This window comes from Hordeum vulgare, chromosome 6H (assembly GCF_904849725.1).
Source record: "Hordeum vulgare subsp. vulgare chromosome 6H, MorexV3_pseudomolecules_assembly, whole genome shotgun sequence".
Classification (NCBI taxonomy): Eukaryota; Viridiplantae; Streptophyta; class Magnoliopsida; order Poales; family Poaceae; genus Hordeum; species Hordeum vulgare.
This window is the reverse complement of record NC_058523.1, coordinates 507,116,837-507,136,324: the sequence shown is the minus strand read 5'-3', so window position 1 is coordinate 507,136,324 and position 19,488 is coordinate 507,116,837.

The window sequence follows — 19,488 nt, the reverse complement described above, 5'->3', positions numbered from 1 at the left end:
TGCCAAAGGGGGGGGAGATTATAGGATTTTCTCGTTTTCTCGCTTTCGTGGTTATTTGATTTGTTGAACTTTAGCTGCTTTTGTTGTTTATCTTTGCTTTATGGGTGACATATGAGACGTCGAACTTTATCATATGGTGTGAGACATGTGCTATATCTTCCCTATCCTTTGTCTCATTATTATCTATCTTATTAATAGCTTGTGAGTCATATTACCTTGTGCCTTTATCTTCATGCTCACATGCTATGCCTTACTACCATTTATATTTATATACTCTTTTATGTAGCAAGGATGGCTTAGTCTATAAAATGTAGGCGGGTGTATTTTCCTTGGTTGTGTCTTGGTATGCACACACCCAAGGGGAGCTTCTCTCTAGTTTGTAGATTTTGGAGTTTGCATGTGCCTTATTGATACGTCTCCAATGTATCTACTTTTCCAAACTCTTTTTCCCTTGTTTCGGACTATAATTTGCATGATTTGAATGGAACTAACCTGGACTGACGCTGTTTTCAGCAGAATTGCCTTGGTGTTATTTTTGTGCAGAAATCAAAGTTCTCCAAACGTCCTGAAAATTTACGGGGAGCAGTTTTGGAAAATATCAAAAATACCTGCACCAGGATCCACCTTAGGGGGTGGGCAAGTGGGCCACAAGCCCCTGCTCCGCCACCACCCCCCTGGTGGCGGTGGGCAGGCTTGTGGGGCCCACAGGCACCTGCCACCCCCAACTCTAGCTCTATAAGTTGTCTTTCGTCCCAGAAAAAATTAAAAGAGAAGTTTTCATCGCGTTTTCGATACGGAGGCGCCGCCACCACCTGTTCTTCATCTGGAGGGCAGATCTGGAGTCTGTCTTGGGCTCCGGAGAGGGGAAATCGTCGCCATCGTCATCATCAACCTTCTTCCCTCTCCAATTCCATGAAGCTCTTCGTCGTTCGTGAGTAATCTATTCGTAGGCTCGCTGGGCGGTGATGAGTAGGAAGAGATCTATCATGTAATCGAGTTAGTTTTGATGGGGATTGATCCCTAGTATCCACTATGTTCTGAGATTTGATGTTGCTACTACTTTTCCATGCTTAATGCTTGTCACTAGGGTCCGAGTGCCATGATTTCAGATCAGAAATTATTATGTTGTCACCAATATGTGTGTGTTTTAGATCCGATCTTGCAAGTTGTAGTTACCTACTATGTGTTATGATCCGGCAACCCCGGAGTGACAATAACCGGAACCACTCCCGGTGATAACCATAGTTTGAGGAGTTCATGTGTTCACCAAGTGCTAGTGCGTTGGTCCAGTTCTTTATTAAAAGGAGAACCTTAATATCCCGTAGTTTCCTTTTGGACCCCGCTGCCACGCGAGGGATGGACAATAGATGTCATGCAAGTTCTTTTCCCTAAGCACGTATGACGACACACGGAATGCATGCCTACATCACATTGACAAACGGGAGCTAGCCACATATCTCTCCGTGTTATAGCTGTTGCATGATGAATATCATCCAAACAAATCAATGACCCATTGCCTACGTTCCTAATGTTGCTACTGTTGTTACTTGTCTTGCTCTGCTACTACTACTGTTGCTACTGTTGTTACTTGTCTTGCTCTGCTGCTACTACTGTTGCTACTTGCTACTGTTGTCACTATTGTTGTTCCTTGCCACTGCTATTGCTCGTTACACTACCGTTACTCGTTACTTTTCTGTTACAATTGTGCTTGCAGATACTAATCTTTCAGGTGTGGTTGAATCTGACACATTCAGCTGCTAATACTCGAGAGTATCCTCTCACCTCCTTCGGGCGATCTGCAAATTGGGTCGAATACTCTACCCTCGAAAACTGCTGCGAACCCATGCGCTGGTGGGCCATCAACAACATTCTTCTAGTCTCATTACTGGGGAGTGCTATCAGCATTCTTCTGGTGCCGTTGCAGGAGAAGGTTAGTTGTTATAAGCATTCATCTAGCTAACACTAGAGATTGCAGGATCAACACTTTTCTGGAGCCACTACCAGGGAAGCACAGCTAACGTCAGCATTTTTCTGGCACCGTTGTCGGTGAGGTATTGCTATATTCTATGAGTCACTTGGGATTTATATCAGCTAATCACTATGAAGAATCTGAAGAATCCAAAGACCAAAGTCTTGCCCACAAGTACGAGGGGAGGTAAGGAATTGCCATCTAGCTCTGCACTTGATTCACCTTCAGTTATGAGTAAGTTTGCGACTTCACCTCCTGCTAGAAATCTTGATATGTCGCATGTGCTTGATGATGCTTGTGATACTACTGCTAGAGATTCTATGCTTGATACTATGCCTGATGATACTATGCTTGACACTATGCCTGATGATGCAATGCTTGATACTATCCTTGATACTGCTAGAGATGTTATGCTTGATACTGCTAGAGATACTATGCTTGATACTGCTTTGCCTGGTGATGCTAGAGATGCTACTATGCCTGATGATGCTATGCTTGATACTGCTAGAGATACTCCTTTTCATAATGTTCCACTAGGAGCGTTCCTTGATAATCATATTGCTAGAGTTACTACCAATGCTCGTGATGCTTCTGATACTGTCGATGCTATTGAGATAGAACCTGCTTTTCCTCCTGCTAGATCTAGCTCTCCTAGATATGAATTGCCTGTTATACATGAGGGTTACGTTATGGAGGGAGAGATAGCTGAGGATTTTCTTGCGTGTAAGGATGCCTATGACGCTGAGAAATTAGTTCTCAAGTGGAAAGAAAAATCTCGGGAAGTTAGGATGAAAAATGACCCGAAGTTTGCCACTTCGCCTATCTTTGTCACCGATAAGGATTATGAATTCTCTGTCGATCCTGAGATAATCTCTCTAGTCGAATCTGATCCATTTCACGGTTATGAGTCTGAGACGGTCATAGCCCATCTTGCCAAACTATCCGAAATAGCCAACCTTTTCACTAATGAGGAGAAGATCCGCCACTACTATATCCTTAAGCTGTTTTCTTTCTCTCTAAAGGATGACGCTAAAGCCTGGTTCACCTCTCTTGCTCCTGGATGTGTGCGTAGTCACCAGGAGATGGTCGATTACTTCTGTGAGAAATATTTCCCTGCCCATAAAAAGCAAGCTGCCTTGCAGGAAATATACAACTTTGCCCAACTCCAAGAAGAGAGTCTTCCACAAGCTTGGGGGAGGCTCGTCCAGCTACATAATTCTTTGCCTGATCACCCTCTTAAGAAGAACAAGATACTTGATCTCCTCTATAACGAAGTTACCGATGCCTCTAGAGACTATCTAGATAGTTGTGCCGGTTGTGTTTTTAGGGAACGAACTATAGAACAAGCTGAGACCTTGCTGAATAACCTCTTGATCAACGATAATGCTTGGACTATTCCCGAACCACCTCCTAAGCCAACTCCTAAGAAGAGAGGTATTCTATTCCTCAGTCCCGAAGATATGCAAGAAGCCAAGAAATCTATGCAAGAGAAAGGCATTAGATCTGAAGATGTCAAGAATCTACCACCTATCGAAGAGAACCACGGTCTCGATAACCCGATACAGGTAGTAGAAGTGAATTCTCTGCGTAGGTTTGACGGGAGTGATATTCCTTTTGATAAACCTGCTAGCCTATGCTTTGATGAATTTGACAACTTTGTTGCCAAACAACAGAGTTTCAATGATTATGTTAGCAGACATTTGGAACAAAGTACTCGTATGCTTAGCCATCTAAGTGCTTGTGTAGACAGAAATGTCAATGCTCTGAAGCTTCTGAGTAAACATGCCTCAATGATTACTACTCAGGTAGAACAAGTACTTAAAGCTCAGAATGACCTGATCAACGAATTAAATGACAACTCTGTCAGAGTCATTACTAGAGGAGGCAAAATGACTCAGGAACCTTTGTATCCTGAAGGTCATCCTAAGAGAGTTGATCAAGATTCTCAAGGAGTCAGTGCTGATACACCTAGTCATCCTAAGGAGAAGAAGAAGGATGATAGAAACCTGCACGCCAGTTCGCCAAATACTATCACACCTGAAGAACCTAATGATATTTCTGCGTCTGATGCGGAAACACAATCAGGTGATGAACATGAACCTGGTAACAATATGGACAGTGATGTTCATAATAATGCTCAACCTAGCCATGATGAGGATGTGGAGATTGAACCTACGGTTAATCCTGATAACCCACAACCTAAGAAGTACGACAAGAATGACTTTACTGCTAGGAAGCATGGTAAAGAAAGAGAGCCATGGGTTCAGAGACCTATGCCCTTTCCTCCTGAGCCATCCAAGAAAAAGGATGATGAGGATTTTGAGCGCTTCGTTGAGATGATAAGACCCGTCTTTCTGCAGATGCGGTTAATTGATATGCTCAAGATGTCTCCGTATGCCAAGTACATGAAAAATATCATGACTAATAAACGGAAGATACCAGATCTTGAGATCTCCACCATGCTTGCCAATTACACTTTCGAAGGTGGAACTCCTAAGAAACTTGGTGATCCCGGAGTGCCCACTATACCTTGCTCCATTAAAGAAACTACGTAAGAACTTCCTTGTGTGACCTTGGAGCCGGTGTTAGTGTTATGCCACTCTCTCTTTATCGTAGACTTGAGTTGGATAAGTTGACGCCCACTGAAATTTCTCTACAAATGGCCGACAAATCAACTGCTTTCCCTATCGGCGTTTGCGAGGATGTGCCTGTTGTGGTTGCTAACACCACTATCTTAACAGACTTTGTTATCTTGGATATTCCCGAGGACGATGCCATGGCTATCATCCTCGGAAGACCCTTTTTAAACACTGCAGGGGCTGTTATAGATTGCAACAAAGGCAATGCCACTTTCCATGTCAACGGTAATGAGCACAAAGTGCACTTTCCGAAGAAATGATATCCAGTACATTGCATCAATGCTATCGAAAAGACTTCATCGATTCTCATTGGGACCTTTGAATGCCCTATTCCTCGTGTCAAGATGAAGTATGATTTTTTTGTTGGGGAGATCCATATCCCCATTGAGGTGACTTAGTGGCTATTCGAAAATTCTCCGTTCTCTCTTGCAATTCGAGAAGGTTTTGTCATAAGGACTTGATCAATCCCATTGATGGATTTCTTTTGATAACCATGAAACGGATGAATCAGAGAGTCACAATACCTCTGTTTTGAGTCTTCATTTTCTGTTGCTTAGAGGAAAAATGATAGAATTAGCTTAGTTTTTCCTGTTTTCTGTTTTAGCGTCCCGGAGAAAATTACCTCGAAAATAAAAAGTTCTCCGATGGTCGTGAAAATTTAGTATGATTTTTTCTGGAATTTTTGAAAATTTCTGGGCCTGAGAGCTGGTCAGGGGGCCTGACCAGTGGGCCACAAGCCCCCCCACCATCACCTACCCCCCTCGTGGCGGGGTGCAAGCTTGTGGGGCCCACAGGCACCCCCTCCACTCACTCCAGCTCTCAGCCTCTTCTTCCACCTCCAGAAAAAATTGTTTCGCAACTCAAACCCATGTTCTTGCTCATTTGGCTGTGATTTTCGATCTCCTTGCTCAAAGCACCATTCTCCGAACTGTTTTGGGGAAATCGCTCCTTGGTAAGTGACTCCTCCATTGGTCCAATTAGTTTTTGCTCTAGTGCTTTATCCTTCGCGAATTCTTACTACCTTGGTGACCCTGTTCTTGAGATATAAAAGTTGATTTTAGCTGGTCCCAAGTAGTTTTAGCGCGTGATACTTTCTCTAGGCACTAGTAGGAGTAGTTGCTACAAGGTATGGTTGGTCCTCATTCACTTTTCTCTTGAACTTCAAAAATTTCAGCAAAAGGAAATTATGTTCAGGAGGAAGTTTCATGGTGGTTCCTCAAGTAAGAAGGGTCCCCGTCTCTCCTTTCGGGAGCCCGAACCCTTTCAACTAAGGGACGCACCGGTACAACCATGTGAATGGCCTGCCGATGAGTTCATGATCGAAGCAGGCTTCAAGGATGAGTTTGATGCACTTGTCCTCAATGCCGGGTTAGAAGAGTTCCTCTTAGACAAATGTGAACATTATGCTATGCTCACTGCCTCTTTCGTGCGTAGATTTAAATTTTTAGCTGGCCATGAGTCATCCATACTGTTTGATCTGTACGATAAATCCTATACCGTGGGTCTGGAGGATTTCAATAGCATTTGCAAGATACCCGATGGAGGTAGTGTTATTGATCCTCCTAAGTAGACGTACTCGTTCCGGGGGTCGTCGCGGACGTCGTTGTCGTCGTGGCACTCGGGTCTCGTCGGATCCATGAAGGAGGGAATCGCGCACGTGGCGGCGGCAAACAGCAGCACAAGCAAGCGACGGAGGCCACGGCTACAAGCGGCAGCAACTAATATCGAGCTACGGCGTCTAGCACTAGTAGCAACACTCGGCACAGCAGCTAGCAAGCAACATCTACTAACAACATAGTAGCAAACTACAAGCAGCAGCAACACGCATCAGCAGGGCAGCAGCAAACAATAGCAGCTACAGGCAAGCAACTAACCTAGCAGCAGCAAGCTTGCAACCGGCTAGGCACGCAACGCACAAACAACAGCAACCTACAGCGTCAAGCACAACAAACAGCAGCGGCGGCAAGGCAAAGCGGCGCATCAGCAGCATCAGCAAAACAGCGAGCTCGGCACACAACGACAGCAGGAAATGGCAATGGCTAGGGCAGGAGCAAGCGCAGCAACACAACAGCAAAGAGCATGCATCATCAAAACGCAGCAGCAACAGCACAGTGACGGCTTCAGCAACAGGTGGCGGTCGTCCTGATGGTGGAGCTCCGAACATGGGGCACAGGGGAGAACGGCGAGGCGGGTCGTCGTCCTGGTGGCGACCGGGGAACCTTCGGCGACGGCACCATGGCGGGTCGCATCTCCGGCGAGAGGTCGAGGCCATGGCAGGGCGGCTTCTGCGGGGCCTGGGGCGAGGCGGCGCACTGCTGGTCGCGCGGGGCTGGAGGCGAGCACGCGGACGAGGGGCGAGGCCGAGGCCGAGGGCACGGCCATGGCGGCGGGGCCGGAGCTGCGCAGCTGAGGCCGTGGCCAGCGACGGCGCGCAGGGTACGGCGAGCCAGCACGGCGGGCGTGGGCCACGGTGCAGGGCTCCTGCCGGCGGGGCGCAGCGGTAGGGCTGTCGGCGGCAAGGGGCTGGGGGGGTGGAGCGCGGGGGAAGAGGGAAATGGGAGGAGGATCGAGGCCTGGGGAGGGGAGGACAGCGCGAGGAGGAAGACGACGCGGGGAGGACAGAGGGATCGAGCGAGGGAAGGCCTCCCTCGCATGCTAGGGTTGGAGGCCCGGGTGGGCCGCTTGGGCCTTGGGTGCTCCTCATCCCCTCTCTTGGTTTTTCTCCTTTTAAAAAAAACAGAAAACAACCGCAAAAGAAAAAAAAAAAGGTTTTTAATAAAAATAAAAATAAAATGCCTTTTAAATAGGGGTTTAAAACGGGAAACTTCGGCAACCGCAAAAACGAAATAAGAGAGGAGAGGGGGAGAGCTACTATCGCACTACGACTCGGTTATCACTCGAAGCACAACACTCAAAACACCACACGTGACAGACGATGCAAGATGCCATGCATGAAGCGACGATGCAACAAATAAAACTAATCACACGACGGAAACGGAAAGAAAGGGGGATCTTCTGGAACGTCGGTCTCGGGATGTCACAAATTGGGAGGTGGATCTCCGGGCAGAGAGGAGAGGGAGGTGGCGCCGGCAGCCGCCACCCGTGTTGGGGTCGCTCGACGGGGTGGCGGCGGATCGAGGGGAGGCGGGGTGGGAGACGGAGGCGGGGTGGAGAGACGAGACGGGAACAGGGGGGTGACGACGTTGGGTGGGAGACGGAGGTGGGGTGGAGAGACGAGATTAGGGGAGGGACTGGATCGGTCTGGGTGGGAGCGGGACGAGGGCAGGGTTTGCGTTTTTTTTTGCATTTAGAAAGTGAAGGGCGGGCACACAACATTTGGATCAGTTGGATCAGTTGGCGGAGATCATCTAGAGTGGGGCTGACTGCCCTGCCACGTTATTGATCCGGGAAAAGGAAGTTTTAGCCAATAGGGAATCAACAAATAAAATTGTGTTTGTTTACACTATTACTTTTGATAAAATAAAAATGTTAATATTTAGAAAATTTTCTCAAATATTTTCCCACACCTTCTAGAAATGATGAACCAATACCATGTCAAATTTCATATTCTATAGACCTTATTTACATTTTCAAAAAATGAAATATTCAATATTTCCATTTTTCGAGTGCCCAAAATGAGTTTTTTTGTGAAGGACTTGCATATATTTGTTGAAAAATTGGACCAAATCATTTTTCTAAAGTACTAGGCCATATTTAATGTACAATTAACCCAATGGTTGGGTGTGAAAAGCTTTTATCCACCTCTCTTGAAAAAGACAAATTTTCGTCGATTCAGTTAGAAGCGGGTCAAATTTAAACTGTAGCTCCATTGTAGTTTTCTCTTTATTTTTTCCAAAAATCATTTATAGGTACAATAGTATCTATTTTATTAGAGAAACACCAAAAGTTTCCAAGATTCAACCACTAGATAGGAACGGTCATACCCGCCGTTCTGACCGCATTATGAAATGGGCATGAACAATTCAAAAAAATTGGAAAACCTTTGCATTGTGTCATTATATGCGTTAAAAGTTACGAGGTAAAATAATAAACTTGTAGTATGGCAATTATTTTTAAAAAGTGTTCTTAGAAATGACCTATCATGTGTGAAGATTCATGGCTTTCAAGCCAAATGATCAATCTTATGGCCACACTCATGGCATAGTTTGTTCAAATGATCTCATATTATGCACAAGGGTGAGTATTGGAAGGGCAAACAATGTTGCCTAAGGAAGTTTCCATTTTCTTTGGACGGAAAATTCATTTTCCATTTTTCGAGTGCCCAAAATGAGTTTTTTTGTGAAGGACCTACCATATATTTGTTGAAACATTGTACCAAATCATTTTTTAAATACTAGGACATATTTAATGTACAATTGGCCCAAAGGTTGGGTGTAAAAATCTTTTATGCACCTCTCGTGAAAAAGACAAATTTCCTCGATTCAGTTGGAAACTGGTCAAATTTGAACTACAACTGCATTATAGTTTGTTGTTTATTTCTTCCAAAAACCATTGATAGGTACAAAAATATATATTTTATCAGAGAAACACCAAAAGTTTTCCAAGATTCAACCACTAGCTAAGAACGGCCATACCCGCCGTTTTGACCACATTTTGAAATGGGCATGAAATTATTTTAAAAAATCAAAAAATGGAAAACTTTCATATTGTGTCATTATATGTGACCAAGTTACAAGGAAAAATAAGTAATACGACAATTATTTTTAAAAAGTGTTCTCAGAAATGAGCTATCATGTGTGAAGATTCATGGCTTTCAAGCCAAATGATCAATCTTATGACCACATTCATGCCATAGTTTGTACAAATGATATAATATTGTGCACAATGGTGTGTCTTGGAATGGCAAGCGATATTGCCTAAGGAAGTTTTCATTTTCTTTGGACGAAAAATTCATTTTCCATTTTTCGAGTGCCCAAAATTAGTTTTTTGTGAAGGATCTACCATATATTTGTTGAAAAATTGTACCAAATCAATTTACTAAAATACTAGTACATATTTAATGCACAATTGACCTGATGGTTAGGTGTCAAAAGCTTTTATCTACCGCTCCTAAAAAAGACAAATTTCCGCCGATTCAGCTCGAAGCGGGTCAAATTTGAACTGCAGCTGCATTATACTTTTCTCTTTATTTTTCCCAAAAATTATTTTTAGGTACATAAGTATCCATATAATCACAGATACATGGTGTGGTGGCAAGACATTGAGGTTTGGATGGTGTGTGAGGGCCCCAACTCTAGAGCGTGTAAACGAGCATGCCAACCGCGTGGTCACCGCGTGACTGTCACATTGCCGCACGTTCTGGGCAGCCTAGGCATGTGTGGTGGGTTGGTCACTCCCCCTTTAAGTGTTAGTAAGAATAATACAAGATAAAAATCTCACGAGGAGACTGAAATAAGCTCAAACATGAATTAGCAGCCAAGTGTTTGATTAGCGGTGGAGGAAATTCACAAGGCCAATGGGCCTGATTTTTGGGTGAGGACAATCATCTACTAGCGAGACTGTCTTGGAAAATTTTCAGCTCAAATGAAGGAGCCTAGGAGGCACTTGCTTTGCAAAGTACCACACTGGGCAGAAATATGGATGTCGAAGCTGGGCTCAAATGAATGAATGTATTGATCTACAATTTGGTGGAGGATGGTGATTTGGGCATAGGAAAGTAGTGTAAAAAATTTATACCATTTGGAGATGCCAAAGTGGCACTTCCTTCACAATGCTCTTCAATGGACAGAAACTTGTAAAAATTATAGAGAGGAATTGGATAAATTAAATGAGCTCACATTTCGTGTAGATAAGTTACACATGTAGGAACATGCCCTGGTAAATTATCAGCAGTAATTGGAAAATCTAAAATATATTTGCTCTACAAACTGAAAATATGACCAGAATAAAACATTGGATGATGAGCTCACATGGATTACTGGATAGAGCTCAAATTTTGTAGAGAGTGATCATTTGGGCATATAGAATATTTGGAAAAATCTTAGATCATTTGGATATTCATAGCTAGTACGTCCTTCACAAACTTCTCTCTGGGTAGAAAATTTGGAAATTTGCTAAGGAAGATTTAATAGGAAAATAGAGCTAAATATTGGCATGTGGCAATTATTTGTATATGGAAGATAGCCAAAAAAAGTTTGCGGGCAATAGGAGGTGTGTAGGTAGCACTTGCTTTACAATGTGCCAATCTGGACAGAAAATAGAAATTGAAGTTGTGCTCACATAAATGATTGGCTGGAGCTAAAATTTGGAGAAGTATGATAATTTGGTCCTATGAAGACACTGTAAACATTTCATACCATTTGAATAAACAAAACTGGTACTTCCTTCACAATGCTCTCCACTAAAGAGAACATTGGAAAAAATATTGAGGGATATTGGCTAAATTAAATGAGCTAAAATTTGGTGGAGGGAGGTTATATGGCCAGGGTCATGTTCTGGTACATTTTCATCATTTATAAAGCAATATAAAATGTAGTTACTTCACAAACTAAAAATATTACCAGAAACAAATATTCAATGGTGAGCTCACGTGGATTGTTAGATCGGGCTAAAATTTTGTGGAGAGCTATTATTTTGGCATATATAAGATGTGGCAAAATTTCAACTCATTAGGTTACTCGCGGATAGTACTTCCTTCACAAAGCTTCTAGGTGAACAAAAACTTTGGAAATTTGGTGAGAAAGATTTACTTGGCAAATGGACATGAATTTTTTCAGGAGGCAATGATATGGATAGGAAAGAGTGCCCAAAATTTTTGTGGGAAATTATGCAAATATAAATAGCACTTCCTTCACAAAGTGCTATTCTAAATAGAATATGAAAATGAATATTGCTGAATTATTTTTGAACTAGGGAAGGAAGGGTTTTGACATATTTGAGGAGTATATGATCCAAAGAATTTATGAGAATTTTTGGAGAATTTTGGAAATGACAGAATAGTAGGTTGCTTCACAAACTAGGGCAAAAATTGACACATAGGCAAACCTGATGATGTGGCGCCTAGTCATAGCTATGACCATCTATATTGGTCGTAATTAGCTAGAAATTTGACAGCGGACGAGTGCTATCTGCTTTACGACCATTTCGAAAGGAAATTACGACCTTTTTTAACCAAAGTGGTTGTTATTGTTTAGGGTTGGAGCATCCCGATCAGCTTACGACCAATTGATCTCAAATGGTCGTAGATTTACGACCATTTCTGCTAGGGTCACTGCTAGAAGGTCACTAGTTGACATATTTCTTGTAGTGATATCTCATGGGAAAATATCCTTAAAGTATGTAGCATCATTACACTCCATGATCATACCGCCTTCACATCGTGCACATCGAATTTCATCACTAGAAATCTATAGCCAATGCTATGCTTCGCATAGCCTAGAAAAATGCAGTCCACAGTCTTTGGTCCCAACTTATGCTTTTTGGGTATCGTCATGTTGACTTTTTCCAAATAGCCCCTAGTGCACAAATAAGAGAGTGTATTTCTTTTCTTCTTGAGTTTCTCATAGGGAATGGTTTCGTTGTCCTACATGGGAACTTTATTCAGGACATGACATCATGTCAATACAGCAACCCCACCCCATTCCTTGGATAAACCTGACGAATGACGTTGAGCAAATATATTAGAGTACGGGTTTTTCATTCGGCAACCTCATTTGACTGGGTGAGTAGGGAGGTGTCCTTTCATGAATAATACCATGTTTTGCACATAATAAATCAAAATCGTTAGAAAATTACTCTCCACCTTGATCAGACTGAACTCATTTTATTTTATTTTCAAGTTGGTTCTCAACTTCTTCTTTGTAGATTTTAAAATAGTGTAGCGCCTCATCCTTAGTATTTAACAAATAAACATAGCAGAATCTAGTGGAGTCTTCAAAGTTGTGAGAATCTAGATTATGAATCATATCCGAGCTCCATTGGTAGGATCGTGAATTGTAGAATCATAACTATCAAGATCGTAGAAACTTATATTCTATTAGCAAAACCATAGAATCGAAGGGGCTAGTTTGGATCATAAGTCCCGAGAACCCTTGTTAATCAACATCCTGAAAATTTTCTTTTCATCTTTAGTCAACACACCATTCATCTTGCGGAGACCTAAATGTATGAGCTCTAATGGTGCCAGATGTCTCCCCTTCGCAGCCTTGTGAGGCTTACGAGGTTACTTAGCTTGCACACATGCATGGCACTTAAAGCCCTTGGCTAAAGTGAAACTCAAGATTAAATCCGTATTAGCTACCCATGTTATGCAATCATAATTAATGTGACAAAGACATGAATGCCAAACCTCATATTCGTTCACATTAGAATCAATTTGGTTCACAATGTTATTACAAAAATCCGCTAAGGAAAGGCAGAACAAGCCTCCACAATCATATCCTTTTCCAACAAACAGTCCATACCGAGATACAACTACTTTTTTGGAGTCGAATACTTATAAAACCCTTCTTTACTTAGAAGGGATCCACTAACGAGATTGTTCTTGATAGCGGGGTCATGTTGCACGTTCTTTAGTTGCAGGATCTTTCCCGAAGTAAACTTCAGATCTACCATGCCAACACCATGAACAAAAGCATATGAGCCATTCCCATTAGGACACATCAATCTCGTGCGACCTAGTAAGAAGAGAACAATGACACATCAGTATAGACATGAATATTTTTCCTGGAGTCAACCCACCAATCGATGGACTGACAAACTCAAAGTATAGTAAACAAATTATCATACCGGGTTTCCCAATCATTGTTGCTCATAGTCACATTAACATACTTGGAGTCCTATCCTAGCTTCTTGTACTTGTGCGGGCACTTGTCTGCCCAATGTTCCTCAAAACCACAAGTAAAGCAACCATCTCTATTTTTGTGTTTATTCATACACTTATTCTTGAAGGTAGTATTCTGCTGGACAAAGTTCTTTCCCTTGAACTTGTGCAAATTCTTCTGAACCACATTAGCACTAGAAGAACCCTTTGCCACTTACACGTGTGAGTCCTTTGCTCTTGAGTTCCGCTCAACACTTAGATGACGAATGAAATCCTCAACGGGGAATTCACATCTCAAGTGCTTAAGAGAAGTAGCAAAGTTCCTCCATCCAAGAGGGAGATTTGCAATAATGCAACCCGTGACAAACTTGTCCGATAACTCACACTTCAAGAGCTCCAACTCCTTACCAAGGCAATGAATCTCATGACCTTGGTCCAGACTAGGACGATTATCAACCATTCTGTAATCATGGAACCACTCCATAGCATACGGTTCGCTTTTAGCATCAGTTGCGCCGAACTTAGCTTCGATCACATCCCACAAGTTTTTGACAACGCGCATATGGAGATATGCATCGATCAGCTTGTCTCCGTTCACAATCGAAATGACTCCCACAAAGAGAGTGGTGGCCTTCCTGAACGCCTTCTCGTGTTTACGAGAATTCATTCTCGCCGGATCCACATCGCCGACCCAAATCATGTTCATGTATGTGAGCCACAAGGTGGTCCTCGTCTGCCAACACTTAAAATGTGTTCCGATAAACTTTTCCGATTTTAGTGTAGCGACCAAGCCATGAAACGAAAAGAGCCTACAATAAAGTTTTTAGATTGTTGTAAATGTTAGCACTTTCCTGATTAGACTAATCCACGAGTAAATAATAAGCATGGTATGTACGGTATGCACTTCATACCGATACATAAGCATACTAGTACGTACAATACATAAAAACATAATATCTATGAACATGACATATATGGCTACCACGAGAACGAGTAAATGAGGGATGAATAAATCATACCCTCCAGTTTGCCAAGCCAATGCAGCAGCGGCAGCAGTAGCCTCGGCATCGTCTATGGCCTTCTTCTTGGCGGCGGGCTGTCGTCAACCATGGTGTCGATATAGAGGAGGTAGTCAAAGCAGAGGTGGATGGAAATGGGGACGAATCCAGACCAGACGCACCGAGACGCTCAACAAAAACCTTATTGCCATTCTCTCGGGCAGGATCTCAAACGAGAGGGTTTCAGAGGCACATGCTCTCCCGACCAACCGTGCACGCGGTCATCTGGATGGGGTCACCGGAAGTAGCACATTGAGAGGAACAGTAGAGGACAGCTAGGGCTGTACAGAGAGGGAGAGAGTGAACGAATTAGGTTACACTCCACAGTCGGCGCCTCCTTATATAGGTTGACGGATAGATGGGCCTGATCGAGGCCCATGGCCGAGTTCGCGAACAACCTACATCCAACGTCTCGGATAGTGACACTTTCGTTTAGTGACTCGTTAATTAATCCATAATTAATTAACCATTTCTAACTTTCAAAAATAAGCCTCGGCTCGTCTTATTCCCGTAACTCGCAGCACGCGCATGTCGTGACGAGGCAAGGCGAGCGACGGAGGAGGAGCGTGCGTGTATAACTCCTCTTCCGTAGCTCCCTATGGCAGGTGATAGAGCATCCCTTATAAAGTGGTATCGCTCTTATTACTGTAGTAGTGTGGTACTAAACTTCTCATCACTTGCGGGACACTCACATGGGCCATAGAGATTAACGAGGGATTATTATCTTATATCGGCATCGTCCATATCATCCCATGCTCTTGCGCCACCTTGTGGTGCTGCAATCGACCCCTTCACACACTGGCATCGTGCTGCCGCCTCAGAAGGAGCGGCGTCGTGGTTGAGTGCCTCCGTGCATACTCGCTTGATGATCAAAAGAACGGCCATGCGACGGTTTGTTCTTATTGTGTCGTCAGTTGCTCTTGATTAGCACATATGCTCGTGCGTTGCAATGAAAGGTATATTTAGTGTGTTAAGTGAAATATCTGTCAACATAGTCCAACAACATTTAAAATGTGCCCGACCACGATAGAGAGACGTACACTAAGGTTTAGCAGAAATTCATATCCATAGTACATTAAAAAGGCATGCTACAAAGATAATACTTTTGATACGACACATCTTAAAAAGCATAATTTTCAATTTTTTTAATAGCCAAGCATTATTTGTAAGTTGAAGTAATGTTTGAAATTTACACCAGGTCATGAAAAAAATCTCAATTAAAGGATTATGTTAAATGTGTTCATATTTCTTTTAATCTCGTGGTTTTTTGTATCCTCGCTCCGTTTATTCTCTTCTTTCTTTATTACTACTTTATGTCCATTGAAACCGATCATTCACACTCCCTCTGATCCATATAGATCCTTCTAACATACTTCATATTTATAAGGATTATATAAAAAATTATATCGTGTGTTAGCATTTTCTAAAATACACCATTGAATTAATTAGGTTAATTAAGATTATGCATTAAATAAAATTTTAAATTGGTTAACAGGAAAAACTAATATCACGGTAAAAACTATGCATTTTTCTTATTAAATTACATATAAAAATTATTTTAATCCGAGTTATGGTAGCAAAGTTATAGGATGATCATGGGCAACATATTCTTTTATAAATAATAAAAACCCATGGATTTAAGCGGGCCAGAAACAAAGTGAACTGGGTATACACCGAATACTAACCAGCGCCCAAGAGCGCAAGATACCAGCTATTGTAGTTGGGCCAAAGCCGAACAAAAAGAAGCACTTAGTGTTAGACCGGGTTATTTAAAGGAAAAATCAGTGAGTTCATTTATAAAAGTGTACCAAGGAAAGGAAAAATATACTTCATACTTTATTAATAGGTATAAATGTAGATATATATATTCTACATGTATGATAAGGTGTTGTAGAGCGAAAGAAAAATAGACAAATAAATAATTTAAATGATTTAATAGTCTCATTGCAATATGCGTCATTTGAGCTCGGATGAACAGTACATTTACAAATATTCTCAGCGCTTGCAAATTTACATCCCGAAATAACATTCGTGGAAGTCATAGCAAAAAGACAAAACAACACTCTAAAATGCTTTCATAAATAGCAGTTTTGGAGTGTCGATTTTGTTTTTCTACCACGACATCCACGATTGTTATTACGGGACGAAATTTTCTAAGAACTGAGAACATTTGTCAAATTTTGGAATGAACTTTAACTATTTTTTGATTTTATTTTTCATGGAGGAGCATATAAGCTCGAGCTGAGAATAGATGTATTTTGTATAAGACCCATTTATATACACGATGATTGAATGTTGAAAAGACACCTTTTTTTTCTAACAGACATCTTCGAAAAGACATCTCTCTAGTATAATTAATTGCATGTTTTATTTCTGAGCACCTGTGGACAAAAGGCCGAGGAGGCAAGGACTCTTGTTGGAACATCCGTCTGTTTCGCTGCCGCCAAATTTACTGCTAAAGCTTATTTACTCCCTTACGAAAAGGTCATCTCGTACAAGTGCGTACCACTTTCTTGTGTACAGTACTCAGCATGCACGGTACTGTAGAAGTAGACCATCATTGCACGGTACTGTATGCATGTACTAGCACGGTCCCTGAACGTGTCACCTAGATAGCTAGCCACACTGGTTAGGCCTGATCGGACTGCACTCCACATCAGCAGGTGCACGGCATGGCCGGCCGCTGCTGCCCTATACCCGTCCGTCTGCAGGCACGCGTAGCAGCTAAGTATGTAGACACTGGACTACTGTCTACTGGAGAAAAAGGTTTACCTATACTGGCCTCGCCGCTGGCTGCAGCATGCTGGCTCACGAGCAGCGGCCCAGACCTCCACTGGTTGCCGAATGGACACGCCCGGCTGTTGCCGGCGAGGTACCGAGAGCTGTGAGTACTGATGATTGCTGAGTGTGTCAGCTTCGAGTGTTGTGAGCTTCCGTTTTCCGATCTTGGCCGTTTCGTTGTATAGGTTTGAGCTTGTTTGCCATGCTTGCCGTGATCTTTTACAGTGGAATTAGCTAAAATGAAGGGGTAAACCGTCAATACTAGAAGGGTAGTGCGTGCTTTGTCGCACCGCTTATGTTTTTAAGGTTGTACATGTTTTATTTTTACGTAGTAATTTTTTTGAAGTTTTGAAAATTATTTACGTGGTAGTTGGTTTGGCGTGGGAGATACAATGGTCTGTGTTTTTTATCAGATTTGCTACTCTTAGGAACAAACTTTAAGGAATCATCGTTACATATGGATATGTCAATTTATGGTTAGAGGTTATGAAAAGAATAGGCCAACGATGAAAATCAGGAAAGCGATTGGTGGGAGAATATTTGATATGACCAATCCATAATGTATAGTTCATGAATGTATCATTTCTTAATTATGGTGTTTGGATGGATCTTTTTGACCGTATGGTTGCATGACGTGTTTATTTTAATGCAAATACATAAAAAAATTACTTACGTTGGCTAAACATACTATGTGTGACGCATTTGTTTGTTAACCAACTCCACACCACCTAGTACTTACCAAGAGACTCATTCATCGAGAGACCCCACCACGAAGCCTTGGGTCAACGAACTAATCAATTGCGTATTCAATTCAAATTGAATATCGGAGTTGAATGAAGGGGCTTTAAAATAAAGAAGCTTAACAATGTTAGAGTATTTATTGGCACATCCAAGGATGGACCTAGTCAAAATCAAGAATCAGAATTTTATATATGAATCAAAAGGATAAGCTCTAAAATTAGGAAGCATGGTGTATTAAAAAATAAATGAAAGAGGTCCTTATGAAATTGTTGTGTCGGGAACCCGAGCCTAAGCCACATGAATCCAGCTTGTAACACATCATACCACTTTGTGGCCTCACACACGGTAATCACCACGGCTGCCACCTTACCTTGGTCGAGACTGTTTGCGTCTTTTGGCTCACGTATATGGTCATGACGCTAGCAATCATATGTCAAAGAACCCGGATCGACATGACTAGTTATAAACCCAAGTGGCACAACTGTATACGAACAGTCATACATAACCGAACAATGCAGGTGTCGGTCATCAGTGTGTGTAGACGAGTCGTAGCAAGCTACATGGACCCCATTACACCATGTGACATTTCCCCGAAGGGACAAACACAACAACAAAGAAGGATACATGCCGATCAATCAATGTGTCCGGAGCAATAGCAAGCTACCAAGACTCGGTGGAAGCACAAAGAGGCATTTTATTGTAGAGCAGGCTACCATAGGTGCACAACTAGGTGTCGAATCCCACACATACCAATACATTTCAAACATACACACATTATACACGTTATGTGAAGATACAATATGGCATCACAACATAACTCTATAATAGATTATTTATTTAAAAAGGCTCTGAAGAACCAACATACTATACTGTTATAAATAATAGGGGGTCACATGACCCAACATTCAGAGCATACAAACAACAAGCGGAAGTTACATGTCTGGGTACAGACATCTACTAAAAGCGGCTCGAAGAGCCTGAAAAGCTACAACGACTCTACCAAAGGAGCCACACCTCTGTCTGGGATTCCCAAGCTAAACCGGTCAATATCATACTTCGCGTAGGAAACCAACAGTGAGACTGAAGTCTCCTCTGCAAAAACATAATTAAGCAACCGTGAGTACAAAGGTACCCAACAAGACTTACATCAGAACTATCTACATATGCATCATTTTCAACAAAGGGAATTGTGGAGTTTATTGCATCAAGCCAGCTTTGACTCTTGGCTAACCTATACTGCGACCATGAATTCTTTCTTTGAGATGGGATAGCACACACGAGTCCACATATTCACCAACCAATACACCACTGTGGATCCTCTCCCGTCTCCCTATGAGAAGGCCATCCATAGTACTCACACTTATCTTGCGCATTTTAGAGTATCCATTTCAGTTGTCTATGAAGCATATAAGTGTCCAAGTAGTCCATATCCGAGGACGCGGTTATTTGAATAGATCATTCAACCCTGCAGGGGTATACTTCTTCACACATGCTCCCGCCACTTATCGTCATGTGCAC